Source organism: Rhodnius prolixus, unplaced genomic scaffold (assembly GCF_049639745.1).
Source record: "Rhodnius prolixus isolate KJV_2025 unplaced genomic scaffold, Rpr scaffold_11, whole genome shotgun sequence".
In the NCBI taxonomy this organism is placed as follows: Eukaryota; Metazoa; Arthropoda; class Insecta; order Hemiptera; family Reduviidae; genus Rhodnius; species Rhodnius prolixus.
The window spans coordinates 769,983-785,284 of NW_027411625.1; the positions used below are offsets into that span (position 1 = coordinate 769,983).

The window sequence follows — 15,302 nt, forward strand, 5'->3', positions numbered from 1 at the left end:
TCTAATGCAAAAAATTATGTATAAATTATAAATAAATAATCAGTTTTGAATTAAAATAAACTTGCAAAACTTCTAATGCAAATATCCTACACTTATACAAGAAGACCCAAAACACATAATTTAATATGTAATTTCTTTCTGGGGCTGTACCTAGTTCTATAAAAATTAACAAGAGAGCGCCAGTTTTTCACATTTAAATAATCTATAACATTATCTACGGTAAGGACAAAGAAACTGAAATACTTTACGCCTAACTTGGTCTTTGCTAGGCCCTCAGCATAGAATTGGCCTCCTGATCTACCAACAGACGCCTCTCTGGTTGCAGGTATGCACGGTAGTTGGTAATCTAGGAATATACTCTCGTAATCTGCTAAATCTTTTCTTTCAAAAAAAAAAAAGATTTCGTATAACAAACAAAAGGTTCAATTTTGTAAATGTAGGAGGCAAATTCAATATCATTTTTTTTGCTCCGAAGACCCTAAGTACACCAAAACAAACCATAGGACTGCTACAAATCAAAGTTAAGGCATTTTATCGCTGCTTTTATCACACAGTCTCCTTCTATATCCGAAGTTGTTGAATGAGTGTTGTGTCCAAATTGCTAAAGTTTCGTTTGCGCTGTGACTATTGGGCATCTCATAGCAGGTAGACTTCCCCTTCAGATTGGCAGTAAGTTCTACGAAAATCGTTTAATCGAACACTACCGAAAGCAATATTAACATTACAGGAACTCATATCCCTTATAATTAATTTAACGTACATAGGTACAGTAAAAGCTCTAATATCCGGCACCCTCGGGGTCGACATGTTGCCGGATATCGAAAATCTCCGGATAATAGAACGCTAATTTCGGCGCACGTAAATTAGATGTAAAATATGATTCTTTAACATTTCTCAGTGAAATACAGAACTGTACATGGGTTTTATGTTCTAATAAAGTAGGCCCTACCATATTGTTAGATACAGTACTACATTAAAATTGAGTGTACAAGAAATTAATATAAATTAATTAAATATAATAGTACATTAAGAGTTATGTTTTAATGATTTTTAAAATAATCGCGGATATCTGACTGTTTGATACGCGATGATCGCTTTTCAACAAATTTTGAATGAAGCATATGCAGTTGCAAAACTTCCTGAGCCGAGTAACATTTCTCACCTTCAAACAAACGTTAGCAGCGTTGTAAAAGCATCTGCAGCACTACTCCATGAAACGTTTAATTTTTCTTGAACTATTTCTTCATCTGATGATTCACTGTCAGCTGTTTTTTCTTCTGTGATTACCCTTATTAAATCTTCATCAGTTACATTGTGTGAAACGTCTATGTTTTCACACGCATGTACCCACTCTTCAATATCGTTTTGAGAAACATCCCTTAAATGATTTGAAGTTGGAAGAATTTTTAATGCAGCTAACCATCTCTTCTATTGGATTTATTTCACTTGTGTCTACTTCTTCTACGTGCCGGGTGATGTAATCAAACAAATATTAGATAGCCTACTTAATAACAAAGCCAATTCAAAAACAATCACTAAAATAGTCTACATTTCTGTATTTCCAAACAATCAAATCGTGTAATAACAATTACTGTATAACAAAAGCCATTTCAACACATTTTTTATGAGTACGTAGCTAGTTGAAAATTTGCCGGTTAATAGAACGTTCCGGATGTTGGAATGCCGGATAAAAGAGCTTTTACTGTATTACGTATTGACCTAACTACCGTTAAACTTTTGTATTGAATTAGTAAAAACTGATGGACTAGCCAAATTAAAATTGGTTTTAAGAGCGACTGGAGTTCAGATACATTGTTTTTTGTGTTGTACAGCTTAATAACTAGTTTAAAGTAGCTACAAGTTTACTGCAGTTAATTTAAAAAAATAAAATGCAGTACATTAGGTAAGTAAAATAAAAGATAATTAAACTGTGCAACGAAGTAAGATCGTACAATATAAAATGTATTCTATTCTATTATTCTTTCTCCTTAAAAAAAAACTTACAGTTTAAAAAATTAAGTATAAGGGTTGATTAAATGACAAAAGGTTCACAAATCAGCAAGTTTTTTTCGAGCGATGATCAAACTCATATTATTCTATTAAGAATTTAGGAGCTTTTAATGGTCAGTTTGATTATTAAAATACTAAAAGTGTAAATTAAATTGCAAAATTATCAAAGTATAGGAGGTTTTAAAAGTAACAAAACTTCAACAGACATAAAGATCAGAGGTGTTATGATGGAATTTTACTCACAATAAGCCGGAATAGGACGATGTGATGTACGACAGAAGACTGACTCATGCTGCTTAGAAGGTTCATCTTTCTTATTTTGTCTTTTAGACGTGGTGCGCAAGTGGCGACTTGCTAGCAACTAGGATTGGTAAAACCTTCACAGTCTTCATATTAGTATCTGCTAATTTTCTTATCAAGTGGTTAGCTAATTGTTTTGTTTTGGCGTGATTCAGAGCCTTAGTAACAAATAAAACTTACCTTGTTTAGGTCGATAATTAATAATTTCGAGATAATCTTATTACGTGAACTGTTTTTAAGTTTAATACGTAAATTTGCTTAAGTAAGAGAAAGAGGTGTTTAAATTTTATTTTTTAATAACACTGTACAATTTCAAAATTTTGTAAAAGTAAATTTCCAAAATTTTGGCAGAAACGCAATACTTATTGGAAAGCATTAGAAAAAAGAACGAGTATTCTAGGTGAATTAGCCCAGGTGTAGAGAGGCGAATGACTCTCTGAAGGTTTTGTTAAAAGCCCAGGCAATTGTAACGATTCAATCTAGACTTGTGTAAACGTCGGTTAGCCGTGCGCTGCATGAAAAGTCAAGAAAAACCAGCAGTTTCACTCCCATTGGCCCAAAAGGATGCGCTCGTATGTATGTACGTGTATGCTGTGCAAATACTTGATTTTTTATTTATAACAATCTTTTGCAAAATGTAACATCTAATACATTGTTAAAAAGGCTACGCAACCTTTTTTATCTTGGATTCCATTTAATAAAAGCTGGTTAATATTTAATAAATAACAAAGGTGTAAAATACCTACTCATTGTCTATTACTTTAGAAGTTTACTTAGTTATTATAATCAAATGTACCTTTACATTTGGAATTTTTGCCAAGATATATGCGTCATACTGTTCTCAATTACTATACAGCTTAGTGTTTGGCATTGGGCTTGAATATTCCTTATAAGGTTTATATTCAGTAATATTCGTTTTCTGGACCGCTAGCTCCAAAAAAACAAAATAGTTAACACTAGTTGAATAAAACTGTCCGGTAGGACAGTTGTATAAGGGTTGATCGTCAAAAACTGCACGAAAAAGTGTAACGTTGAAAAACACCCAACTTTGACAATTTTTTTCTATTTTTCTATAAAAGATAAAATTCCCAAATTTTCTTTAAATTATAGGGCAAATCCTCCTATATGACTGTAATTTTTTTGCAACAACCTAGATTTGATAGATTTTGAGAAAAAAGTTGCTGAAAATGAGCAAAAACGGCATTTTCAGAAATTGTTCTTGGTCTTCTTGTTACCTTTTTTTGTAAACAACGTAGCGCCTAAACGCGTGAACCGATTCTCATGAATGAGTAGTCATTCGATTCGGAATTTTGTGTAGATGTGCCTTTTGGGGGGTCTCGACGCTGTCTATCGAATGGGAGAGGAGTTAGCTCCCTTTATGTAAGGCTCCCTCCAAAATTATTTTTACTAATTACTCTGTAAATCTTGGCCCAATTTTGATAAAATTTGGTAGTATGATAGGATTAGGGCTTCCCTACTTAACATTAAAGCGACGATCTGCTCTTACACTTGTTAAAGGGAAGTGTAGAAATCATTTCAAATTATCGACACGTGAACCGATTTTCATGATATGTACAAGTATTTGTGTGACGGCATAACAAAAAACAAAAAAACTAAATTTCTGGTTGTGAACAGACACAATTTTCTAACTCACAACTTTTCTCCAAATTTCGGAAGTTCAAGGTCAAATTAAATACTGTTAGGCCTCCTACAACGCGTTTTAGGAAATATATGGCGACTCCCCTTAGTCACCCACCTGAAATGATATTCTAGAATTAGTTACAGAAAATGGAAAAAACGAAGCAGATTTTTGTGACAGTTATATTCGAAACATTATCGATTGAAGATAATAATTCTAAAGATCTTTACAATGTAGAAACCAAAAACTTCACTCTTAAAGTTTTAGAAAAATATTTGGCGATGGCGAACCAGTTGGAATCTTACTTATTTTTTGGGAGAACGATCCTCTGCCAGAGAGAGCGGAAACATTTAAAAGAAATCTTCAAAATAGCAATTTTCAATCTTATCTGCCTACCAAGAAATTTTTAAAGATTTGCAAAGCAAGAGCAAACAATCTCTAATGATGAGATGTTTTAAAACCTAAACCCATCGGAAGTGCAGTGGAACTTGTCGTTACGATCCACTTCTTATCTGATGAATTAATCCCTAAGGTGGATTTTTTACTCTGTTTGTTATATGTCAACAAACATTTCTGCAAATTCTTGTTTAAGTTAGCTCAGTATTGTGATTGCTATTGCACCGTGAACATGGAAAAGGATATCATTCATTATCCGCATATTTTGCTGAATTATTTTAAAAAAAGGTAACCGTGCTGCAGAAGCCCATAACAAAATTTGCAGTGTTTATGGGGATGATTCCTTAACCGAACGCACCTGTCAAAATTGGTTTGCCAAATTTCGTTTAGGAAATTTTGACATCAATGACGCTCCACGGTCTGGTCGCCCACAAGAAATTGACACGAGCAATGTTAAGGCTATTGTTGATCAAAATCCCACCCAAACAGTGCGAGAAATTGCTATGGCCCTAGATGTGTCGCACACAAGTGTAGAAAACCATTTACACAAACTCGTCTACGTTTCCAGGCTTGATGCTTGGGTACCTCCACTCTCTAACCGAAGCCAACTTGGCAACACGCATTTCTGTTTGTGATTCAATCCGGAAACGGCAACAAATCGACCAATTTTTGAAATGGTTGGTAACAGGAGATGAAAAGTGGATACTGTACGATAATGAGGTCAGCATTCTTGGGGATCAAGAAGTGAGACATCTAGAAGAACGTCAAAACCCGGATTGCATCCAAAATGCTTTCCATTTGGTGGGATTTCAAGGGTGTTATTGACATCAGGACAAACAATTGATTCAACTCTATACTGTTCGCAATCAACAAAGTTGGATCAATAAATTAGAAAAAAGCGCCCAGAACTGGCAAATCGAAAGGGTGTTGTTTTCCACCAAGACAACGCAAGGCCCCACACCTCGTTGCTCACTCGCAATATACACTGCTCCACAAAAAAAAAGTGGCGCACTTTAAAAATGCATTATTTTTTATTCTCTGTAACTTTTTTGTTCTACATTTTATTTTAGTTAGCAAATATAAGAAGTATAAAGTTACGGGAGGGCTAAAATAAAATAAAAAATGATCTAAAAGAAATGAAAACCTTTAATTTAACAAAAACGTACTTCTCGGCAAAATATGAGTTTAGAAAAAAAATGTATTTCTTCCGATTCAAAAAAGAGAAAAAGAATTTTAGTAACGTGTATTGCTCGCAATACTGCATCCAATCTCCTCGGCATTAAATACTCCTTATTAAATTTCTCACGAAATCTTGTGTTAATTCCTCCCATATCTCCACCAGAGCACCTCGCAACTCTTCTAAGCTCCTGGGAGGATTATTTCTCCATCTTAATCACCTACCCAGCTCATCCCAAAGATGTTCAATTGGATTTAAATGCGGGCTGCGTGCTGGCCACCTCAAAACACGAATGCTAGTGTCCTGTAGATATTGAACAACACAGGCGGCAGTGTGTGGTCGGGCATTATCTCGCATAAAAATAAAATTCTCCCCAATAAATGGTGCATAGGGCATCACATATTGCTGCAAAATTTCCCTCACATACAAATCTGCATTCAAGATTGCCCTGTTGAACACGTGGAGCTCAGTCTTAGCCTCCATAGAAATCCCAACCATCACCAGCACTGAACCACCTCCGAATGGTAGTCTACCAGAAATATTGCACGGAGCGTAGCGCTCCCCAGGCCTTCGGTAAACTGGGTAAACCCATCAGGTGCATAGAGAGCAAAACAGGACTCGTCTGAAGTGAGAACGTTTCTCCAATCGTCCTCAGACCAGTTGCGGTGTTCCCTAGCGAACTCTAGATGGGCTCTCCGATGGTCTACGGTGAGCAATGGTCCCGTGGCTTGCTTCCTAGAGCGTAAATTCATTTCAGCAAACCTTCTTCATACGGTTTCGGCACTGAGTGAAACTCCACGAACAGTAAGCAGTGTTTGAACTGTTTCAGAAGCAGTTGATGTACGATTTCTTAGAGTGTGAATTCTGATAAATCGGTCATCAAGTGCTTCTGTGGCTCTTGGTCGACCCGAACCTTGTCTGCGAGTGCAGAGGCCTGTCTCCTGGTAACAATGGATGGCTCTACGGACGGTGGTCTCAGGCAACCCTAACGTTCGAGCTGCGTACCGCTGACTCCGTCCATCCTCAACTAATGCAATAATACGGGCCACTTGCTCTGCTGTAATTCAGAGTTTGCAATGCTTTCAGCTTGAAAAAAGTCGAAACGTAACTGCAGAGGTCAATAAATTTATTTACTGTTGAGGTAAAGTTCATGTTGTTGTTTACACAAAAAGACCGAATGGGATTAAACGAGGAATTGCTTCTCTATTTACGTGAAACTTAGGACCTTGATTCGATTAATTGTTCCCTGACAGTTTATGAAAATAATTAAAACTAATAATCTTTCCCCAAAATGTGATAAAACAAAAAATTAACGCTTTTTTCAAAGTGCGCCACTTTTTTTTGTGGAGCAGTTTATAATTAAGCTTTGGATGGGACCTCCGTATTCACCTGACCTAGCTCCAAGTGACTACTACTTATTCCGGCCTCCGCAGAACTCCATGGATGGAAAGCAATTCCAAAACGAACAGGACATCAAAAACCACTTTGGATCAGTTTTTTGACAATAAACCCCAGACGTTCTATGAACGTGGCATTATGCAGTTGGTCGAAAGATGGGAACAAGTTATACTAAATAATGGTGAATATATTGAAGATTAAAATAAATTATATGTCTATTATACACAAGAGTTTTATTTCACCCTCAAAAACCGAACGGACTTATTTGCCAACTATTTAAGGTTTTGATGTTGAAAATTGATGAAAATGTTACACCATAAAAGATAGTTTTTCTCTTTTTAGAACCGAATCCCAGTTGGTGTCTCCTATAACGCGATTAACAGGAAAATCCGGCCCAGTTTTGTCCAAAACTATCCTTGCTACACTACTCTTATACCAACTCTAGATCACCTGAACAACATTCCCATCAACTTCCTGCATTATCAGGTTTTTGATTAAAAACGAGTGATTGACCAAATCAAAAGCTTTTTTTGTAGCAATGAAGGCCATATAAATTTTCATCTGGTACTCTCTGGTTTTACCTATAATCATATTTAATGCATGAAGCTGGTCAATGGTACGTAATTTAGAGCTTCTCGGAGTGCGATGGAAAGGAGCATGTTGGGTGTTCAAAGAGCTCAGAAAATTAGGAACTCCGAAATCAGAAGGAAAATTGGAATGACTGATGTAGTAGAAGCGGCTTTATTGCTTGTAATAGAATTGGGCTGGACACGTGGAGAGTAACAGAATGGATACCATTAGACAGAACAAGGACAAAGAGGAAGACAGTTCTTGAGATAGAAGGATGATTTAAAAAAAAAATTTGTGGGGTACTGTGGAGTAGAGTGACTCAAAATAAAACAGCATGGAAGAAACAAGGAGAGACCTTTGCCCTAAGATGACCCTAGTTACCAATGAAATCATTTTGTTCTTATTCTTATCATTTTTTTTTTAATTTTCAAACTTATATTTTAGTATACAGGGTGTATACGGAGGAGTGGTCGAAACTTTATTTTTTACTTCCGTTTTATTAAATAATAATTGTTCTAAACTAAAATGGTTACTTTTCTTTTGGTTCCTTCTCCAAAAATTGACATTTGAGTAAATTAGTGGTGAAAAGTCGGTTACGCAAAATCCCAGTTTTCTGCATTTACACCCCTCTGTTCGGGGTAGGGTTTTATTAAAAACCAAAAAAATCCATATGATCTTGAAGCTCAATAAATGCGCAACTTTTTCTGAAATTATGTGATTCCTTGATTCATTAATAATTGAGAAAATGCAGTTGAAAATTTTAACAGAAATCATCGAGAACGAATTTTTTAGACATTCAAGTAAAAATTTCATTGTTATAAGAATCGTTTTGAGGCTCTGTACCAAGCAGATTTATAGGAAATTTAATGCTCTTTCGTTTGGAATAAGCAGATTTGTTGTAAGATAAAGGATAAAATAGTTACGGCCGTTTTTATGGCGAAAAACGCGAATATCGACGGAAAAGTTAAAAAATGCAAATACAGTAAAAGCTCCTTATTCGCGCTTCCTTCATTCGCGTTTTCACTATTCGCGGATTAAAAAAATGCGACCAAATTCCTATATTCGCGGATATTCGCGGAAGTACACTATGATAATAAAAGGATTCCAATAGGTATCCAACCCAATATCCTTTGTAAATGCCGTCAAATGGACTAATAAAAAAAGTAAAATAGATCTTATTACAACTTTGCCTAAAGTATGTTGTTAAATGATATCGCCGAGGACTTTGACATAAGCCGCCTTCGCCGCGATCGGTGTTTTTGAGAATGTAAACGCACAGAATGAAAACAACCTTATTACTCGATGAATAAAGTATATTTTTAAATGTTGCTGTTCCGTTCTATGGTAAAAGCCGCTTTGCGTGTTCTATTGTTTCGTCTTTCGCATTCGTTACAAAAATTGTGATCGAGTAACACGTCTCTACCGCTCTTTTTCTAATTTATAATGTCAACTAAAAAAAAAATGAGAAACGAGTTTCGACACGAAAAATATCTGTTACCGCTAAAAGTGAAAATAGAAATGCTTGATCATTTACGCCTTGGAGAGTCATTTGCATCCATATCACGCGCATTCAATGTCAACGAATCAACTGTACGATCGATAAAAAAATCCGAAGATAAAATAAGATCGTCTGTAGCTTCAACTTCACTGTCAGCGAAAATTGTTCGTGATCCAGCAATAGAAAAAATGGAAGTGGCGTTGTCATTATGGATCGAAGACCGCAACCAAAAAAGGGTGCCCCTGAGTGGTCCAATGGTCCGGGAGAAGGCAAAGTATCTTTACGCTCATTTTAAAGAACCTGATGGTAGTTGTAGTGGCAAGTTCAAACTTTGACTGCAAACAAAAGCTTTTAAAAACTGCCAAGCAAGAGAAAATTACAAAATTCTTCAAACCATTGCCTAAGCCTTAAGATAATTAATCAAAATGTCAAAAACTTCAATTAAATTGATTTTTTTATGAATTTGTTTTTTTTTATTTTGTCAGCTAGGAACGTATCCCCTATAATCCCATATAAATTACCATTCCGTATTCACGGTTTCTGTATTCGCGGCAAATTTATGGAACATATACCCCGCGAATACAGAGCTTTTACTGTATCTTGGACACTATTGAGAATCGGGCCAAAGTGAATAGAATATTTTTTGTTGCATTTGAGCTGCTGAATCACCTCCCGAAGTTTCGACCACTCCTCCGTATACACCCTGTATAAAAATTTCACACGGGGGACGATTCAGTGGCCACCTCGTTCACCGGATTTGACACCTAAGGACTATTTCCTTTAGGGATACCTGAAAAACAAGGTGATTATTCATAACTTTTTTCTTTCTTTCCTTATTTCTGCTTATCTAAAAGCATTTCTAAATCTAGGTGTATCAGAAATCAAACCGGGATTCCCAAACAACAAGACTATGATGCCTTAGGCTGTGTAAGCAAAGAGCCGAAGAGGCTCTGTGCTTGGGTAGAAATCAGATTACTCTGATCACAGGGCTATTCACAAGGCCTGGTAGGTTTAGGAAGTATCTATTCAAGGTGGGGGCTTATTAGCTCGGAATCATTGTGCAGATTATGGTCAGGAAGAGAGGGAAGTCGAGCGATTACGCTATGAAACCTTTGGATCTTTGAGACCAAAGGAGATAGTAGCGCAAAAAGAACTAGTAGGGAAAGCCTTCAATATCTTTAGCAGGGGCGGGTTCGTCTACTAGATCTAAGATGGGGCTGGCACAAATAGGTCTCTTGTGGCTGCCGTGGGGCACAGATCCCGTCCCGCTATTTTATTCCTTAAGGAAGACGAAGGAAATAATGAAGTTGTATTCCTGAGGAAGGGAAAGGGAATTATCCTTTATAAAAGCAGTAAGAACTACTCAAAATTTATTCTTCCAAGTCAAAAACTCAATCAGAAATTTGAATGAATGGCGAGAGTTGTCGAGTCAAAGTTGGTAAGAGCAGCAAACAGATAGAATATGTAACTTGTGGAATAAATCTGTAAAGGAGGTATGAGGCGCTGCATGTCGGCCGAACAATGCAATCAGTCGTACCAACTCAACCGTGTAAGCATTACAATACATTCTTACCGATACAAATCGTGTTCAAACTAATTTGAATCAATGTATTTGAAAATCTACTTGTGAATACATTCTTTGGAGAGTAGGTTGATTTTTATTTATTTATTTCATTTTATTTATTTATTGAATTGAAAAACTACCATCTTTTCCATTCAGCTTGGGAGCAGTCCTTGATTGCCCCTTTGTATTCAAACTTGACCAAAGTATCGTCTTACAAAATTTCTACTTAAGATTCGGAGCTATAGGCATCTTCAGATGTGGACAAATCTGGTATAAACACACATACCATCTTCTCATGCCGCAGTAAACGTAATAATTTACAATTTGTCCTTAAAAAATTAATATTAATTGGTTATTTTTATTTATAAATAAAAAAAATTCTTTAATTTTTTATGCGGAGCTGAGCTGTGGGGCGAAACCATCCAACATCCTAAGAATCCAATCCTTTCAATCTAAAGTCCTTCGGCATATGGTAACGCTCCTTATTATGTATCCAATTTAACCCTCCGTACAGACCTCAAAATTCCTTTTGTCAATGACCTAATCCATTCTAGACTTCCTTAATTTCCATAATAGCCTAACCATGCATCCTAATCCCACAGCACAAGCCTTATCCCGACAGTCCTCCACGACTTTGGCCCCGCGACCTTTTACCTATTTCCTAAACTTCCTTCCAACCTATAGAGAGTTCCAGCATTGGTTGGGGCCCCTCTCAGCATGCCTTCCCGATTGTGGCGCTGGATCCTCCCGGATTCAGTCTACAATCTGTGCATAACTAAATGAAGATCACATTTACTTGATGTATATGTATATGTACAGGTTGTAAATAAAAAAAAATAATTATGATTTAAGGCGCCTCAACATCTGAAGTTATTGACGCCCAGAGCTTTTTTCAGCGTACTGCCGGCCTCCAGACAGTGTTCTCTCGTTACAGACCACACTGTCCATCACCGGACAAAAATCAATTTACCAAAATGAAACTTCCGGCCATCAAATTTACTTCAAATTTTGGATTTTTTGTTACATATTTAATACTTATTCATATTTAATGAGTGATAATACCGTACATGGTACTAAAATAACACTTTAGAGGAAAGCTCAACTACCAATCATACTCAAAAGTGTTATAAATCGAATTCTGAATCGAATCATACCAGCTTTTTTTTTTCCAACTGATAAATCATTTTTGTAAAGAGCTGATATTTTACCAAAAAAGAGTTGGTTGGGTGCTGAACCAGAATTTATCAAATTTTGGGAGGAGGGTGATTTTTCGTTTTTGAGTTATGCGGACCACCCACTTCACGGACAGACAGACCGACATATACCAACCAATAATAAAAAAAACCTTTTTCGGATTCAGGGGATTTCAAATCAAATATTTTCGGGAGAAGTCAAATTCTATAATCTGCACGATTACAAACTTCTCAAATTGCAGTAAAATAAAAGAGAGTAAATAATTGTAGAGAAGCTGAAACTTCAAAATTCATGGGACTGAATTCAAACTGTAACTTTTAGCAATCAAAATTTGCTCAAACTACTTGATACTTTAATAAGTATTTGATTCTTTCAAGATTATTTAAAAAAAGGCGCGGCTATGCGGGTTAGTTGAGTTAGAGAAAACAACCTGCATAGCCACGTCTTGAAGAAGGCAATATATTTGTCGAAACGTTGGCAAAAAGACGAGTTGTTTTTATTTGGACCGATTCCTCGCCAATTTGAATCCTTAAAATAATATTTTTACGGTCAATACGAGGTGTGGCTATTAAATAACGAGACTATTGCTGTCAAACATTTTATTTTAAATTTATACATATTTTAGTTATTACCACCTTCAATATACACCCCTCCTCTATCCCTACAACGCTCCATGCGAATTTACAATTGTTCGAAACAGTGCTGGAAGTCTTTTTCTCTCAGCTCCTGCATGACGCGTGCCACTTTTTCTTTCACAGCTTCAAAGGATTGAAATCGTGTTTCTTTTAACGCAGATTTGACTTTGGGGGAACAAGTCACATGGTGGCCAGGTCAGGCGAATAAGGCGGATAGCCTAAAACTTGGATGTTGTACTTGGCTAGAAACGTCTTGACAGACAAAGCAGTGTGAGTTTCTTCCACAAATCGGGTCGTTTTTTTCCTTACTCTTTCACGGAGTTGAGCAAGCACCTCACCGGTAGTAATGTTGATTAATTATAATCGATATTTTCATCCGTTTTGGACGTGGAAGGGCGACCTGGGTGGTCATCATCTCCGAAAGTCTTCTCGGCCATCTTGGAAACGCTTGAACCACTCAAAAAACTTGCGCACGTATTAAACATTCATCAGTATAAACCTCTTTTAATAAAAGATAAGTTTCAGTAGCGGTTTTATCAAGTTTTGATGTGAAATTTCACCACCATTCGTTGCTCCACTACATGTGTAGTATCATGTTTTCGGTAAAACGAAACTAACACCTCTTACACAAACGACGGTTCCGGTCAGACAGATTTCTCTACAAATACGTGAGGCGCTGCAATCGAAAGAGAAGGCTTTACGCTGCACAGTTGTCGGTCGCATGCATTTGGATTTGGCGCATGCGTAGTTGTCCCAAAGCGATGTTCCTTTGGGTTTCCTACTCTTCCCTCCATCCTGAGCTAATTTTAAATAGACCTCCTATTGTCTCAGATCGATGCTTTTCTGGGATTTTCTCTCCTGTCATAACTCTTTTTTTAAAAGCCCAATCGCAAGGATTGCTGCTCCTTCCTCTGCTAGAGTGTAGGCAAATAGAGACCTCGACTGAGTTGGAAAAAAAAAAGCTGGCATGATTCGATTCAGAATTCGATTTATAACACTTTTGCGTATGATTGGTAGTTGAGCTTTCCTCTAATGTGTTATTTTAGTACCATGTACGGTATTATCACCCATTAAGTATGAATAAGTATTAAATATGTAACAAAAAATCCAAAATTTGAAGTAAATTTGATGGCCGGAAGTTTCATTTTGGTAAATTGATTTTTGTCCGGTGATGGACAGTGTGGTCTGTAACGAGAGAACACTGTCTGGAGGCCGGCAGTACGCTGAAAAAAGCTCTGGGCGTCAATAACTTCAGATGTTGAGGCGCCTTAAATCATAATTTTTTTTTTAATTTACAACCTGTACATATACATGTACATCAAGTAAATGTGATCTTCATTTAGTTATGCACAGATTGTAGGTTGAATCCTGGAGGATCAAGCGCCACAATCGGGAAGGCATGCTGAGGGGGGCCCCAGCCAATGCTGGAACTCTCTAGAGGTTGGAAGGAAGTTTAGGAAATTGGTAAAAGGTCGCGGGGGCAACGTCGTGGAGGACTGTCGGGATAAGGCTTGTGCTGTGGGATTAGGATACATGGTTAGGCTATTATGGAAATTAAGGAAGTCTAGAATGGATTAGGTCATTGACAAAAAGAATTTTGAGGTCTGTATGGAGGGTTAAATTGGATACATAATAAGGAGCGTTGACCATATGCCGAAGGACTTTAGATTGAAAGGATTGGATTCTTAGGATGTTGGATGGTTTCGCCCCACAGCTGAGCTCCGCATAAAAAATTAAAGAATTTTTTTTTATTTATAAATAAAAATAACCAATTATTATTAATTTTTTAAGGACAAATTGTAAATTATTACGTTTACTGCGGCATGAGAAGATCGTATGTGTGTTTATACTAGATTTGTGCACATCTGAAGATGCTTATAGCTCCGAATCTTAAGTAGAAATTTTGAGTCAGTTTTAAACTTTTTCAAGCCTAGTAAAAGAAAGCAATAGTGTCTGACAGGTTGAAGTAGAAAAAAAAGAAGTTATTTGAGTAATTTCAGAAAGATACAGCTAGTAATTAAGAGAGATTTAATGTTTGTATTTTACAGAATGAACACAGAGGGAAATAAATTGAAAGAGCCAGAGGAGAAGGAGATTTAGGAAGGAAATCAAAGCGCTACACACGCGTACATTTATACACGTTGGCTACATAGCAGTACCGGTGGTAGAATTAATTGATTCATGTTTCCTATGTAAATTTTGGGCGTTAGAACTCGGCCAGGTTTGAATTCAAACACGGCCAATATAAACTCACCGCTCCATATTCCACCCTCTCGAGTACACTCCACGCCCAAACATCTATATTTCTCTGGAAATTCAACTTTTGCGAATGATTGTACTGAATTGCAACAATCTCTTTGCTAAGTCTATTTACTTTTTATTAGTGTAATCTAGTTTTATTAGCTTTAATCGAAATTATTTATTATTACATATCTTTAAATCCTATTCTCAGCAACTAGATACTGCTAGAAATCAATGAGTTCGCTTCATTAACCATTGTATCACTGAATTTATGCAAAGAATTCTCCATTTTTTTCACATTCTGGCAATCCTTGGCTAAGGATAGACGAATTTTCATCTCCCTTCAGTGACAAAAAGCATCAGGGAAAATCTATTTCCAGCTCTCCATAGGATGCGCCCCAGGCAAATAGGGTAAAGTCGGGTGAGATGGCCAATCGGGTGAGATGGCCAACAGCCGAAATGTCGTTCGACGGCGTTGCGTGACCTCTCCAGTGATGAACCTTCATGTTTGACTACAATGAGTTCATTTTGGTCTGCGTCAAAGCGTTATTAATTAACTCAGAGAATAAAAACATTATCGTCTCAACAAAAAATTTTATGATAGTTGCATATTGCGTGCTGCAGCGAATGTATGTGTCGTTTTAGTGTTGTTTTTTACATATTAGGAAAGTACAGTATAC

The 15,302-nt window shown here is 36.6% G+C and overlaps 1 protein-coding gene across 9 annotated transcripts in view; it reads right to left on the bottom strand.

Annotated features, from left to right (window-relative positions):
- LOC141459325 (uncharacterized) overlaps positions 1-15,302 on the bottom strand; it is a 799,141-nt gene that overhangs the window by 432,762 nt on the left and 351,077 nt on the right. The window lies entirely within an intron of this gene.